We start from the raw sequence: 13,558 nt of genomic DNA on the forward strand, positions 1-13,558 counted from the left end.
GCGGCGGCGAAAGGGCCCCCTCATCCCTGTTCCTGGGCTGGGAGGTGGAGTCATGGGCACAGGGAGGCCACAGGGCGCCACCTTCCTCCAGGGGGCAGGGTCCTGCGGAGGGTGCTATCCCAGACCTGGGGCTAATGAGCCTCTGGCCTGACAGAAGCGGTGGGGGGAGGGTGGGGGTGGTGCATGGACTTTCAGAGCCTCCTGGGCCAGCATTAAAAATACAGCGGCCAGGGAGTTCCCGTTGTGGCTCAGCGGTTAATGAACCCAACTGACATCCATGAGGACGTGGGTTCGATCCCTGGCCTCGCTCAGTAAGTTGGGGATCTGGCGTTGCTAGTGAGCTGTGGCATAGGTCGCAGATGAGGCTCGGATCCTTCTTCACTGTGGCTCTGGTGCAGGCCAGCGGCTACAGCTCCGATTGGACCCCTCGCCTGGGAACCTCCATATGCCGCCGGTGCGACCCTAAAAAGATGAAAAGACCAAAAAAAATATACAGCCGTCAGGCCTGGTTGGGAGCAGCCGGTGGCCTTTGAGGGAGGATTTGGCCAAGTTCCTTCTGGAGGCAGGGAGGGCAGCTTCCTTGTTGGCTCCGCCTCTCCTGTCCTCAGACCCTGCTGTGGCTCCCACCTGCCCCAGTCCGAGCCCCCACGGTCCACACCAGCCAGCACTCCACCCCCCGCCCAGCACCCTCTCCCTGTATTCAGCCACAGTTCTCAGCCCTGCCTCAGGCCCTTGGCACCAGCCGTCTCCCCGGGCCAGGACCCTTCCCCAGGACATCCTCCTGGCTGGCTTGGGGCGTTCCTGCCCCTCTCCTCAGAAATGCCGCCTCCTCACAGGAGGCCTCCCCGACCACCCTGTCCCTCTGTCCCCTTGCCCTGCTGTATCTCTTCACATAAGTTTATTTACGCTCTTGTTCTCCTACCAGCTGGCCCTTCCACTGGACGGCGAGCGCTTCCAGGGCTGAGATGGGTCTGTCTTGCTCACAGCCGGGCACGGATGAGGGTCAGGCAACGACAGAGGAAACAGGGCAGGTGCAGGGAAGGCGCCGTCAGGCTCCAAGACCAATCCCAGAAGCAGTGGGGCCCAGAGAGCTGGGCCCTTCCAGAACTGTGCTAAAACTTGGGCTGGAGGTGGCCATGGGGCTGCGGTTCTATTTGGGGGGGCGCTATAGGTCCTGGGAAGGCTCCCTAGGACCAAGGCAGCACCTCGGCTGTACTGACTGGGCACTCTGTGCCTCGGAGAAGGAAGGCGATGAGCTCGTGGCCACAGAGCTGCAGAGAGGGCCTGCCTCGCTCTTTGAGGCAGGGTTGCCTGCCTCGTCGGCACAGCGGTCCCAGGACCTGTGATTAAAGTTTAGCCTGTAGGACAGCTCTGGTTCAGGGAAAGGGGAGGAGGCCAGCGAGCGGCTCCCACCACTGTGGTACCTCCGCCTGTGTCCCTGACCGCTTTGTGGCTGGGACAGCGGCTGAGAAAGTGGGGCAGGTGTCACCTCCTCTCCGGGGGAAGGCCTTAACAGCATCTGGCCAAGCCTCTCTGGGAGGCAGGGATCCCTCCCCAGGCACACCCCTACTGGAGGCCGAGCCCTCGGCTTGCACACCTCCCTGACGGGGAGCTCATTCTCATCCAGACGTGCTTCTTGGAGGGATCCGAGATTCTTGTCCTGGTTCTACTCCCCGAGGCTTGTGACGTCAGAGCCTCGTGTGTAAACTCTGGCACGCTCTAAATGTGCATCTCTTTGCCTCTTGAATCCTTTGGGAACCCAGGTGGGAGGATCTATATATATGTCAGCTGTGCTATGTTTATCGTAGCTCGTTTATTCTCAGGCCCAAGACGGGCGGGTTCTCCTAGAGGTCACAGGGCGCAGTGAGGCTCCAGCCTTGCCCAAGGCCCACCAGACACTGAGGCAGAGCCGGGGGAGCCACGTACCCCAGGGGGCCCGCCCCACCCCCAACCCTGAGCGAGCCACCCGCCCAGCTGGGTTTAGCTGCATCCACCCCCTCCAGCCTTGCAGAAGCCGTGGGCTGCTCTATTTCTGTCCTGGGCTGGGCTGGTGGCGGGACTTGGGTGGGGAGAGCTTGGGAGACAGTGGCAGCTGCCACCTCTGGTTGGGAATGCACAACCCAAGAAATTCTTCGTTTCCTGGCTCCCAAACCCTCCATGGCTCCCGGCTGCCCATGAGATCCGAAGAAGGGAAATCCAGCACCACCTTTCTATAGCAAAGCCTGCTCTGGATTATTCTCTGCAGGGCTGGGCACATGGAAGGTGTTACCTGAGCACCTACTGCATCTGGAGCTGGAGCCAGACCTGGACAAACCTGGCCTGTCTGAGCCTTGACATCCATCAGAGCATAAACTAACTTATGAATGCTTTCAAGCAGCGTTTTCCCCCTTTCCCCCGTTATTCCCTAAGGAGAAACAGTGAATTAAATTCATTAAATCATTCGAATTAATTAAACTTAATTATAATTAACTCAATTTAATTAATTAAGTTATTTAATTTCTCCCTAGTGAGAGATACACGACTAAAGAGCCAGATTTTGCCACAAATACTTGTAACACCTATTTTTTTAATCCCCCGAGAACTGACTTTTGCCTCCCCTGAAAATACCTGGCTAGGAGGATTTTATTCTGTGCTCAGTGTGGTCAAAAGGGGACACACAGGGGTGGGACCCTTGCTGGACTCTGGTCGTGGGGGCTTCAGCCTCAGAAGACTCCATGTAAATGGGGAGAGTGGCAGCAGAGTGATTCGGAAGCATGTAGCCGAGGAGTGGAGGGCACAGCCGGGAGCAGCCTGTGCAAAGGCCCTGAGGCCAGAGGGGATTCGGTGCCGCAGAAAGGAATCGGGGGATGGGGGCAGATGGCGAGAGGCCCTGCAAGCCATGGCATAGATTCTGCACTTGATTTTCAGGGCATAAGGGAAGCTGCTGCAGGGTGTTAGGCTGCGGACGGATGCAGCTGGATCGAATGAGGAACAGGGGTAACAAGAGCTCACCTTTCTGAAATGTCCTCACCCCTCTCTGCCTTCCGAGCCCTGCCCCAGGTCCCGCCCCCCAGAATCTGACGGTCACCCGTGCAGTGCGATTGTGAAGATGCCACCGCATTTCTCAGACCCAGTTTCCTCTTTTGCAGATTGAGGGGATGCGTGTCCGTCTTACAGGATGGCAGGTGGTTTCCAAGAAATGCCACAGAGTGCAATGCCAGTCGTGGTCCTGGCACACCGTAGGTGCCCAATTAATAGACCTGTCCCTCTGGTTCCCAGGCCACCCCTTGGGTGGGTTGTGAGATTCAGGGCCGTACTTCTCATCTTCAGATTCATCTCCTTCTCACAGCTGCCTTTGAAGCAAACCTCAGTTCCCCATGGTGCTGAAATGGGCCTGCCTTTTAAGCCTTGGTCTTAAGGTCTGTCCTGGGGCAGTGAGATTTCACAGGCTGCTGTGGTGGGGGCGCGGGGGGCAGACTTGCCCATTCAGTGAGCCGGAGCCCCCAGCTGGAGCAAGGGCAGAGCCTGGCTGGCGTCCGACCCTTAGCGAGTCACCACTTCTTTCAGGGCTCAGCTTTGGTGCTTGTGAGTCGGAGAGGCTGCCCCCGCAGCCTGTGTCCTGTGGAGTCTCAATGGGGAAAGCTTCGACGGGGAGGGCAGGGCTCTGGGGGCCAGGATCACTCATGCAGTCACCCCCTTCCATTCCTTGCTCATTTTGGTCTTTTTGCCAGGAATTCCCTTCAGAATTTGTGGTTTCAAGCAACACAAAGTGTCCACCACAAGTAAAGGGGGCATTTCTTGGTTCAGTCTCAGGGTTTACGGAGTGGACGAGAGAACATTTGGGGGCTAAGGGAGCTGCAGGAGCCTGGGCATCCAGTCCACTATGGTCAGGACTCCATTGTGGTCCTTACCCCAGATATTAAGCTTTAAAGTCCCAGGCAGGGCAGTTCCCGTCGTGGCGCAGTGGTTAACGGATCTGACTAGGAACCATGAGGTTGCGGGTTTGATCCCTGGCCTTGCTCAGTGGGTTAAGGATCCGGCGTTGCTGTGGCTGTGGTGTAGGCCAGTAGCTACAGCTCCGATTGGACCCCTAGCCATATGCTGTGGGAAGCAGCCTTAGAAAAGGCAAAAAGACCAAAAAAAAAAAAAAGTCCCAGGCAGAAGCGGCTAACTGACCAGACCAGAGTCTGGTCCTTTCAGCTTCTGCAGTGGGAGATAGGACGCTGCCCACCTGGGACTCTGCCCAGAAGGATCACTCCCAACTAAGACGGGGTTAGGATGCTGGACAGCCAGCCCAGCCCAAAACACAGTCACTCCACCCCTTTTTGCTAGTGAACTCCTACTCATCCCTCAAAACTCACTTCCACAGGTATCAGTCACCCCCCTCGCGTGGTTCCCACAGCCCTCTGCTTCCCTCTGTCTAGCTCCAGTCACACCAGGTGGCCATGTCCACGTCCGAGTCTGCTTCCTACACCAGACCTGCTCCCTTGAGCCTCAGGTTGATCAGCATGTTTTGAGCACCTGTTCGGTGCCAGGCACCATTCCATGCCCTCCGCATGAGTCACCGCATTGGATTTTGACAACACCTCTAGAAGGTGGCTTCTGTCACCATTCTCATTTCACAAATGGAGAGACCAAGGCACAGAGAAGTTAGGCAGTTGTCCAAAGTCACACAGCTGGTGAGGGGCGGACCAATCTAAACCCCAGAAGCCTGGCTCTACGGCTGATGAGTGAGGCTGACTCCATCACCGTGGGGTCTGGCTTCTGTGCTGCTCTTCCACTTTCAGGCCTTTGAAGACAGTGACCTTCCCTTCGGAAGTGGGTTAATCACATGAGTAGACACAATGCCATCGTCCAGGGAGTCCCCTTGTGGCTTAGCGGGTTAAGGGTCTGCTGTTGTCAACTCTGCTGCTCGGATTTGATTCCTGGCCCGGGAACTTGTCAAACTAATGCCAATGTCTAAGTGAAAAGCTCTGCGTTATTCGCATTTGAAGTTGTTCAAATAAAGAGAGTAGACAGGTCCCAAACACTGGCATTGCTATTTTCAGAAGTGAGCAGGGGAAAGCGCTGGAAGGAGTAGAAGACGTTATGTCTTAGGCCAGTGGGGCCAAAGGCAGTTCCTCCTTTTGGAGAAAGTACCAGCCTCACGAGCGCTGCGAGCAGGTTCGCCCCGCAGGCCCCGCCCCGCGGCCCCGCCTGTCGCCCCGCCCCACGGCCCCGCCCACAGACCCCGCCCCGCCCGCCTGGCCCCGCCCCCCCAGCCCCGCCGGCGCCTCCGCCGCGCGTCCCAAGCTTTCCTGGGCCCGCGCTGCGTCCTGCTTCCCAGCTGCGTCGAGCTCCCGGCGCCCAGGGGGAACCGCGTTGAGAACACGTCATGTCTCGCTTCCGTGTGGGCTTCTACGAGGATTTCCTTGCAACTAAACCCTCTCGGTGTCTGCTACCGGCAGCACCTCCGGGAAACAGAGTGGGGAACGGAGGCGCTGACAGGTCAGGTTTTCAGTGTGTGAGGTGCTCGGTGGGTGACGCGAACAGTGACTACAGGGGTCCCCCCTTTCCGCTGCCCCCTCCGCATCAGCTCTGCTGGCTCTGCACAGAGTCTGGGGTCTGTTTCCCCCAGGTTCTCGCAGGCTTTTCTGTAACACTGCTCCTCCCCGACCCACCCACCTCAGTCCCTCCCCCGTAGCTGTGTGGCCTTGGGCAAGTCACTGTGCCTCTCTGATTCTCTCTGTGCTGGGCTTATTGCCCTCTCAGCGCAAACGCCAGCTTGGCTTCCTTGGCAACCGGATCCCAAGTGGCCCGGCATCTGCCAGCACTCTTGGCTAGAGGTCCCAAGGAAGCAGCCTCGGGGTTGTCGCTCCACTCGTCTTGGGGGCTTCCTCCTGTGCGGAGCCCTGGTGGCGCCTTGCCAGAGCCTGCAGCCCTGCTTACGGAATCGCCTACCTGATCCTCCCCACCAGCTTGGCTGCTGGCCACTCCCATCTCAGACCTGCTTCAGAGACTCGTCCTCCGGCCCTGGAGCTGCACAGCACAGCCAGGGTGCCTGGAAGCTGACCTCTGCATCCCTGGGCAGCCCCAGCCTGTGCACCGCAGCTGGAGAACCCAGCTCCTGGCCTTAAGGGGCACAAACTCAGGTGTGTTCCACACTCCAGAGCTCCTGGGGGTCGGGCCTGGGCCGGGCCAGAAACCGCTGCTGGTCTGCTTCTGCTCTCCTGAAGCTCTTGCGTCTGAATCCTCGCCTCAGACTCTGCTTCTGGGAGAATCTGGCCAGACAGCTTGCTGGCACTGGGTGCCGTGGGTGCATTTTAATCAAGTTAGTTTGTTGGTTAGGATCTAGGTTTGGTGGCTTGTTAAAAACACCGACAAAACCAAACTCATGATGGTTTGAGGCACAGAGCCATTCTCTTCCCTCCTGTAACAGTGTAAGGGTCAGTTCCCTGGAGCCAGGCCCAGGTCCCTTCCACCCTGGGTGTTTGAGATCATGGTCCACAGGACCCATGGCCGTCCCAGCATCGAGCCCGCGCTCCGGGCGACGGGGTGGAGAAAGAGGTGGGGAGGTGGCACATCCCCTCTCTGGAGGGCACATGCATCCCTGGCTCACATCCTGGGGGCCATGTTTCAGTCACACAGTCACCATGCCACAGGGGAGGCTGGGATGTGAAGTCTTCCTGGGCAGACAGGCACGGAACCCAGGGGTCCCGTGGCCTGGGGAGGCCTCGAAATGGGGAAATCTGTTCAGTCCCGCCCCAAACAGGAGGACAAAATACTACTCTACAGCTGGAACCGAATTCTGCCTTCAGACACAGTGGTCCCTGTTTAGGCAGATATGCTCAGGATGCCGTGGCAGTGGAGGGGCTCCTGGCCGGCAGGGCCAGGGTGGTGCGGGGGAGCCAGGATGCGGGGAGCTTTCCTGGCGTGTGCAGTGCAGCAGCTGCTGGGGAGGGAGAGGCACGCAGTGGCCAGGAGGCGTGGCCCTCGCTGGGAAGGCCACCCTTGTCCATTCTTCTGTGGAAGAGTGACCTGCTGTGGCCTGGGTGGCGGCGGCGGGGGGGGGGAGAGTTGCCGAGCAAGGGTGGGGTGTTGATGTCTGAGGGGGTCTCCAGCAGGCGGAGGGCACAGATGCAGAGACGAAGCGAGCTGCGGATGAGAGACGCAGGACCCTGGGCGCACGGGCTCCGTCAGCCTCCTGGGGGTTTCTGGAGGGTTCTCCCGAGGGGTCAGGGTCAGGGCATTTGAAGGTACTCACAGGGTGTCCCATGAAGCCGATAAGGGTGCCATTCATTTTCCACATGTTTGCAAAGCTGGAATCCTGCCCGAGGTACAGCCGGGCAGCCTTGGCTCACTCAGCGTTAGGGCGGGGGTGTCCGGGCCCGGAAGCTCTGTCTTGGTGGTTGCCCAGCAGTCCATCGCCACGGTGCCCATTCGTCCCCAAGAGCCCCTGTTGCCGGAGGTGGCCTCCAACTGCAGGCTTTGGCCCAGTACCGGACCCCCCCTTGAGCGGGCAGCTCGGCTGGCCTTGCAGGTGGAGATAGAGTCGCAGGCATGGTTCCCAGAGCGCAGTGGGGTGGAGGGAAGGCGTGGTGTGTGCAGCCCAGGACTTCCTGGCCAGGTTGTGCCCAGCTACCCGCTGCCCGTGCAGCCTGGGGAGCAGGCAGCACTCGGATTCACTCTTTCATTCCCAGGCGTTTAAATCGCAGTGTGTTCCTTGTAGAAATTTTAGAAGATACTGAGTAATTTCAAGAGAAAATTCAGGGAGTTCCCGTTGTGGTGCAGTGATTAATGGATCCGACTAGGAACCATGAGGTTGCGGGTTCAATCCCTGGCCTTGCTCAGTGGGTTAAGGACCCAGCGTTGCCGTGAGCTGTGGTGTAGGTGGCAGACGCGGCTCGGATCCTGCGTTGCTGTGGTTCTGGTGCAGGCTGGCATCTACAGCTCCGATTAGACCCCTATCCTGGGAACCTCCACATGCCGCGAGAGCAGCCCTAGAAACGGCAAAAAGACAAAAAAGAAAAAGAAAAGAAAATTCGAGAGTTCCCTTTGTGGCTCCGTGGTAACAAACCTGATGAGTAACTGTGGTGTAGGTCACATGTGGCTCAGGTCCCGTGTGGCTGTGGTTGTGGTGTCGGTTGGCAGCTACAGCTCTGATTTGACCCCTAGCCTGGGAACCTCCATATGCTGTACATGCGGCCCCCCCGCCCAAAGACAAGCAAGAGAAAATACAAAAAGAAAAGAAAACTCATCTATAATCCCATATGCCAGAAGTATTTATGGCAAACATTTTTAACAATTCATTTTCATTGTGATACGATTGTCATATAACATTGTGTGAGTTTCCAGTGTACAGCTAGCATTTTGATTTCCCTCCTGCCAGCCTTTTTATATGTGTATATATATTTTATATGTGTATATATATTTTTTTTGCCTTTTTAGGGCCTCACCCAAGGCATATGGAAGTTCCCAGGCTAGGGGTCCAATTGCAGCTGCAGCTCCCGGCCTGCACCACAGCCACAACAACCCTGGGTCCTTAACCCACTGAGCGAGGCCAGGGATCGAACCCGAGTCCTCAGGGATACTAGTCAGGTTAGTTATTGCTGAGCCACAGTGGGAAGTCCCAGCCTTTTTATACATGAATTTTTTTTTTTTTTTTTGGTCTTTTTTTTGCTATTTCTTGGGCCGCTCCTGTGGCATATGGAGGTTCCCAGGCTAGGGGTCCAATCGGAGCTGTAGCCACCGGCCTACACCAGAGCCACAGCAATGCGGGATCCGAGCCGCGTCTGCGACCTACACCACAGCTCACGGCAAGGCCAGATCCTTAACCCACTGAGCAAGGGCAGGGATAGAACCCACAACCTCATGGTTCCTAGTCGGATTCGTTAACCACTGCGCCACGACGGGAACTCCTATACATGAATTTTAATTGTGCAAAAATGTATACACGTACAGTTTGTATTATGAAAGGTTCAAACATACACCGACTTAAGCTGAGTAGGGAGCCTTCAGGACACACGGGTCTGGTCTCATCTTGGGCCTTGTCACTGTTTCCCTCCCACATTGTTGGGACAGCGTGTACCTTCGCCCGCACGTGTCTCAGATCATCCACAAATGTGTTTCTGAAAGATTCTGACTTAAAACACAATGACAGGGAGTTCCCGTCGTGGCGCAGAGGTAATGAACCCAAATAGGATCCATGAGGATGCAGGTTTGATTCCTGGCCTTGCTCAGTGGGTGAAGGATCCGGTATAGCCATGAGCTGTGGTGTAGGTCGCAGACGCGGCTGGAGTCCCGCGTGGCTGTGGCTGTGGCGGAGGCCGGCAGCTGCAGCTCCGATTGGACCCCTAGCCTGGGAACCTCCATATGCCGCGGGTGTGGCCCTGAAAATAAAATAAAAAAGTTAAAATGCTGTTGCTCACAACGGTCTACATCCTTGTGGGCAGCAAAGACCTGCAGCCTGTTCTGCCACTTGTGCGAACGGCAGGAACCGCCGGCCGTCAGCAAAGACACACTACAGACCCCGGTCGGCATCTTCCCTCCCAGGATTCGGCGCCCGTGTCGGCAGGACGAAGATGTTGCAGAAGACGGACCCTCACCCGGAGCCCAAGGAAATGGAATGATGTTTCGCCACGTGGGGGTCTGTGAGCAGCTTTTGGCAGGAGGTGCTCTTGGCAGGAGGCCCCTTTGTCTTGTCACCAGCCTTAACCCAGGCGCCTGCAGGCTCTGCTCGTCTCTGGCCGGAGCACCCCTCTCACGTCTTTGGAGCACACAATCCCTTGCCCAGCCCGCCCGGCCTTTCTGTAGATCCAAGAAGCAGCGGTGAAGAACCAGTAGTTAGCAGGTGGCCAGAGCTCTTGCCCAGCATCCCCGCCAGGCATCTCATGAGCAAACAGCACATCGCGTGAACATGTCGACATCTGGAGGGGATCGCGAGGCGTGACAAGCCTGTTGGTGGTGGGGGTGCTGAGACTTTGACCTCAATCCCAGCGGTGAGCTTGTCCCTCTAAGCTTCCATGATCAAGTGGCATCTTCAGAGTTGGATTGCGGATGCCGTGCCCCCATCTCCCCGGATTGCGCACTTTCTGACCCAAAGGAACCTCCTCTTTTGTTCGTTCTTTCTTTTCTTTTTTCTTTTTGTTTTCTTTTTTTTTTTTTTTTTTTTTTTGCTTTTTAGGGCTGCACCTGCAGCATTTGGAAGCTCTCAGGCTAGGGGTCGAATCAGAGCTGCAGTTGCCAGCCTACACCACAGCCACAGCAACGCCAGATCCAAGCCACATCTTCAACCTACACCACAGCTTCTGGCAATGCAGATTCTTAACCCACTGAGCGAGACCAGGGATCAAACCCCCGTCCTCATGGATCCTAGTCAAGTTCATTTCTGCTGAGCCACGACAGGAACTCCTAAAAGGAGCTTTCTACTCACAATGGCTTCTCTCGAGCACTGATTTTTGAGTGGCGAGAGCTGGACCTGATTCGGAAGCCCAGGACGTGGCTAACCCGTCTGTGGTTGCAGACTGGCGATCTCCCGATTCCGCCATCCCGGCTTCGTTTGCGAGCTGACGTTTCTAAGGAGGCGAGTTGCTTTCTCGTGTGTGGCTTCCGGGAGGGGTGGGGGATGCAGTTCGTATGGGGAAGCAGGGTATATTCTGGCTTGTCCCTCGAACGTTTTTCTAAGTTAAGGTGGACGTCCAGTGGCCATCAAGTAGGGATTAAAAAGCAGTTATGGAAGTTCCCGTTGTGGCACAGCAGAAACGAATCCGACTAGGAACCGTGAGGATGCGGGTTCGATCCTTGGCCTCACTCAGTGGCTTGAGGACCCAGCATTGCCATGAGCTGTGGTGTAGGTTGCAGACGTGGCTTGGATCCCGTGTTGCTGTGGCTGTGGTGTAGGTGGGTCGACAACTACAGCTCCGATTCGACCCCTAGCCTGGGAACCTCCATATGCCGAGGGTGTGGCCCTAAAAAAAAAAAGCAATTACAACGCATGGATTCAAAGTTGTTTTGTTTATGTTTCAACTGATTGTGGTCATCACCCCGCGTGGAACCATTCGAAAGTGGTTTATCCTTGGTGGCAGTTAGGAAACACAGCTACGACTTCTTGAACGCACATCTCAGTGACAAGTATAGTTTTGTCCCCTCTTGACTCTGGGCAGCGTGTGGCAGGCGGGTCCCTCAGGGCCTGTGGAGCTGGATCGCGATGCGGCAGAGCCTGTGTCGGCCGAGTCCCCGCTGACCCAGCCTCCAGGGCAGCCCGTCCTGCATCCGGGGCAGCGGGACCTCCGTCAACGCCCGGTGGCCCTGCCTGGACTCCTGACCACGGGGTGCCTTACACAGTGAGTGACGGTGCCGGCGGCCTCGGGGTGGCCTGGGCCCGTGGATCTCAGAACCCTCCCCGCTCCGCACCCAGCACGAGGGCGGGGCCCACGGGGCACAGCCGCTTCGCCACCTCACGTTTCCCGGGATGGTGTGTCCTGGCCGCCACTCCGGAGATTTACAGCCCAGTGCTGGAGTTTCCTTTCTTAGGCAGCCTGAAAATCTATGTTCTATTAATAGGTGAGTTATGACCATAGGATCAATACGTTTTGCCTTAGTTCTGTCGTCCTGTTTTACACCTGCCCGTGCAAGTTGTTTCAACAGTGTGTCTTGCACTGTGGTTTGTGTTTTCTCTCCCTCTCGACGTCTTTTTGGGGCTTGAGAAAAGTCCCTGTTTTTCTTCCAGCTGCTGGTTTTACGTTAATGTCTGTCCATGGTCCGATCGGCCCCCCCGCTTTTCGTCTGTCTTCCCTGTAATGAGCAACCCCGGGACCTGCTCTAGAGCTCTTCCCACAGCCTCTGATTCGCGTCACGGTCCTTGGGCTCTCAGACATCAACTGCAAGGCTGTCGCTGAGCTCATCCTGATCTTTGGATGCTCCCCCCACTTTCCCTCCACCGTTGTATCTGGTGGGACCATCCTTTGGCCTTAACCGCACAAGTTCCCCTGTGTTCTGCAGGTTTAAAACTCCTACCAGACCCTCGGGTCATGCTTCTCTGGCTGTCGTGGTGGTTTGAGGCTCGTTGCCGGGTCAACTGCTCAGGACGTCACCTGTCGGGGTGACGGCCCCCCAGCTCCTGCTTGTTGACAACAGTTAGTTTGGGACCTTCACACGTGCGAGTCAGTTCGGCTGGACCTGCCGTCCCCCCGTCACCGCGGCCTGAGTGTCTGATGCGCCTTCTGTGGCTTCTGGCAGCGAGTGCTCATGACAACCCGATTTTCCTGGTAAGTGGCTTCATCTTTTTTCTGCCTGAATTCCAAAGGTAGCCATGGACTACGTCTCCCTGGTGAATGTTCTGGATCCGTTTTTCTAGACACCCAATGTTGTCTCAAATCTTTATACATTTCAGGAAAGTTTTTAATTTTTTTTATTTTTTGCTTTTTAGGGCCACCCCTGTGGCATATGGAGGCTCCCAGGCTAAGTGTCAAATTGGAGCTGTGGCTGGATCCTTAACCCACAGAGCGAGGCCAGGGATTGAAAAATAAAAAAAATAATTTAAAAAAAAGAATTGCTGGGTTATGTGGCACGTGAATTTTGACACTCGAAGAGACTGCCAACCTGTATTTCAAAGTGACTGTGCAATTTTGTGTCCCCATCAGCCATCTCTCAGTCTAGAACCTTTTTTTTTCTTTTTTCTTTTTTTTTTTTTTTTTGTCCTTTTAGGGCCACACCCGAGGCATATGGAGGTTCCCAGGCTAGGGGTGGAGTTGGAGCTACAGCTGCCGGCCCACACCACAGCCACAGCGACGCCAGATCTGAGCTGCATCTGTGACCTACATTGCCGCTCGTGGCAACGCCAGATTCTTGACCACTGAGCGAGGCCGGGGATTGAACCTGTGTCCTCTCGGACACTATGTTGGGTTCTGAACCCTCTGAACCACAGCTGGAACTCCTGCTTACGGCATTTTTTTTTTTTAATCCGGAGTCGTTTTAAACTGTTTTGGCATCTAGTCTGTCAGTGGATTCAGCTGTGACTTCCGTCTTTGCTGTTATGTTTGGAAATCCTTCCTCATCTAACGATTATAAAAATAGTCGCCTAGATCTCTTTATTTTCTTAAAGAGCTTCAGTCTTTACATTTAGCACTTTATATATTTATTTTTAACTGAGAAATCACTTAACAAAGAGTCTAGGACGCGCGTGGCAGGTTAGCAAATAATAGTAATAAAAGTGCCCAAAATAACCCAGAGGAAAAGAAGCCACAGAGGAGGCTCGGCATTCGCTTTATTTCATTTATGTGGAGTTAAACCTGAACAGGCCTGTTCTATAGATCCTCTAAGATCACGCCCGGCAAAGCTGCCAAGGACAGTGAGGACACGGCCAACACCGCGTCCCAGGGGTGGCTTCTCGGGGCGGACGAAATCAGGCAGGGACGCTCAGGGCCTCCAAGGGACGGTGACGCTCCATTTCGTCAGATGCTCGAGGGCCCACGGGGCTCGTCCTGCGATGCTGGCTTAAGTGGGACCCTGTCCTTTTGTATGCGCAGCTGTATGTGTATGTGCCACCTACCCTTTCAGAGTTCTCTCTCAGTGGTGGTAAAATACACACGATCTGAGCCAT

At 55.9% G+C, this 13,558-nt stretch overlaps 1 protein-coding gene across 1 annotated transcript in view; it reads left to right on the forward strand.

The window, feature by feature from the left end:
- Positions 5,236-13,558, forward strand: part of KCNJ12 (potassium voltage-gated channel subfamily J member 12) — an 86,915-nt gene continuing 78,592 nt past the window's right edge. Inside the window, exons 1-3 of the transcript XR_002337425.1 lie at positions 5,236-6,110; positions 9,511-9,956; positions 11,959-12,224. The gene's annotated coding sequence lies outside the window, so the exon portion shown is untranslated. The remainder of the gene's footprint in view (positions 6,111-9,510; positions 9,957-11,958; positions 12,225-13,558) is intronic.

The sequence above is a fragment of the Sus scrofa genome, chromosome 12, assembly GCF_000003025.6.
Source record: "Sus scrofa isolate TJ Tabasco breed Duroc chromosome 12, Sscrofa11.1, whole genome shotgun sequence".
NCBI classification, from domain to species: Eukaryota; Metazoa; Chordata; class Mammalia; order Artiodactyla; family Suidae; genus Sus; species Sus scrofa.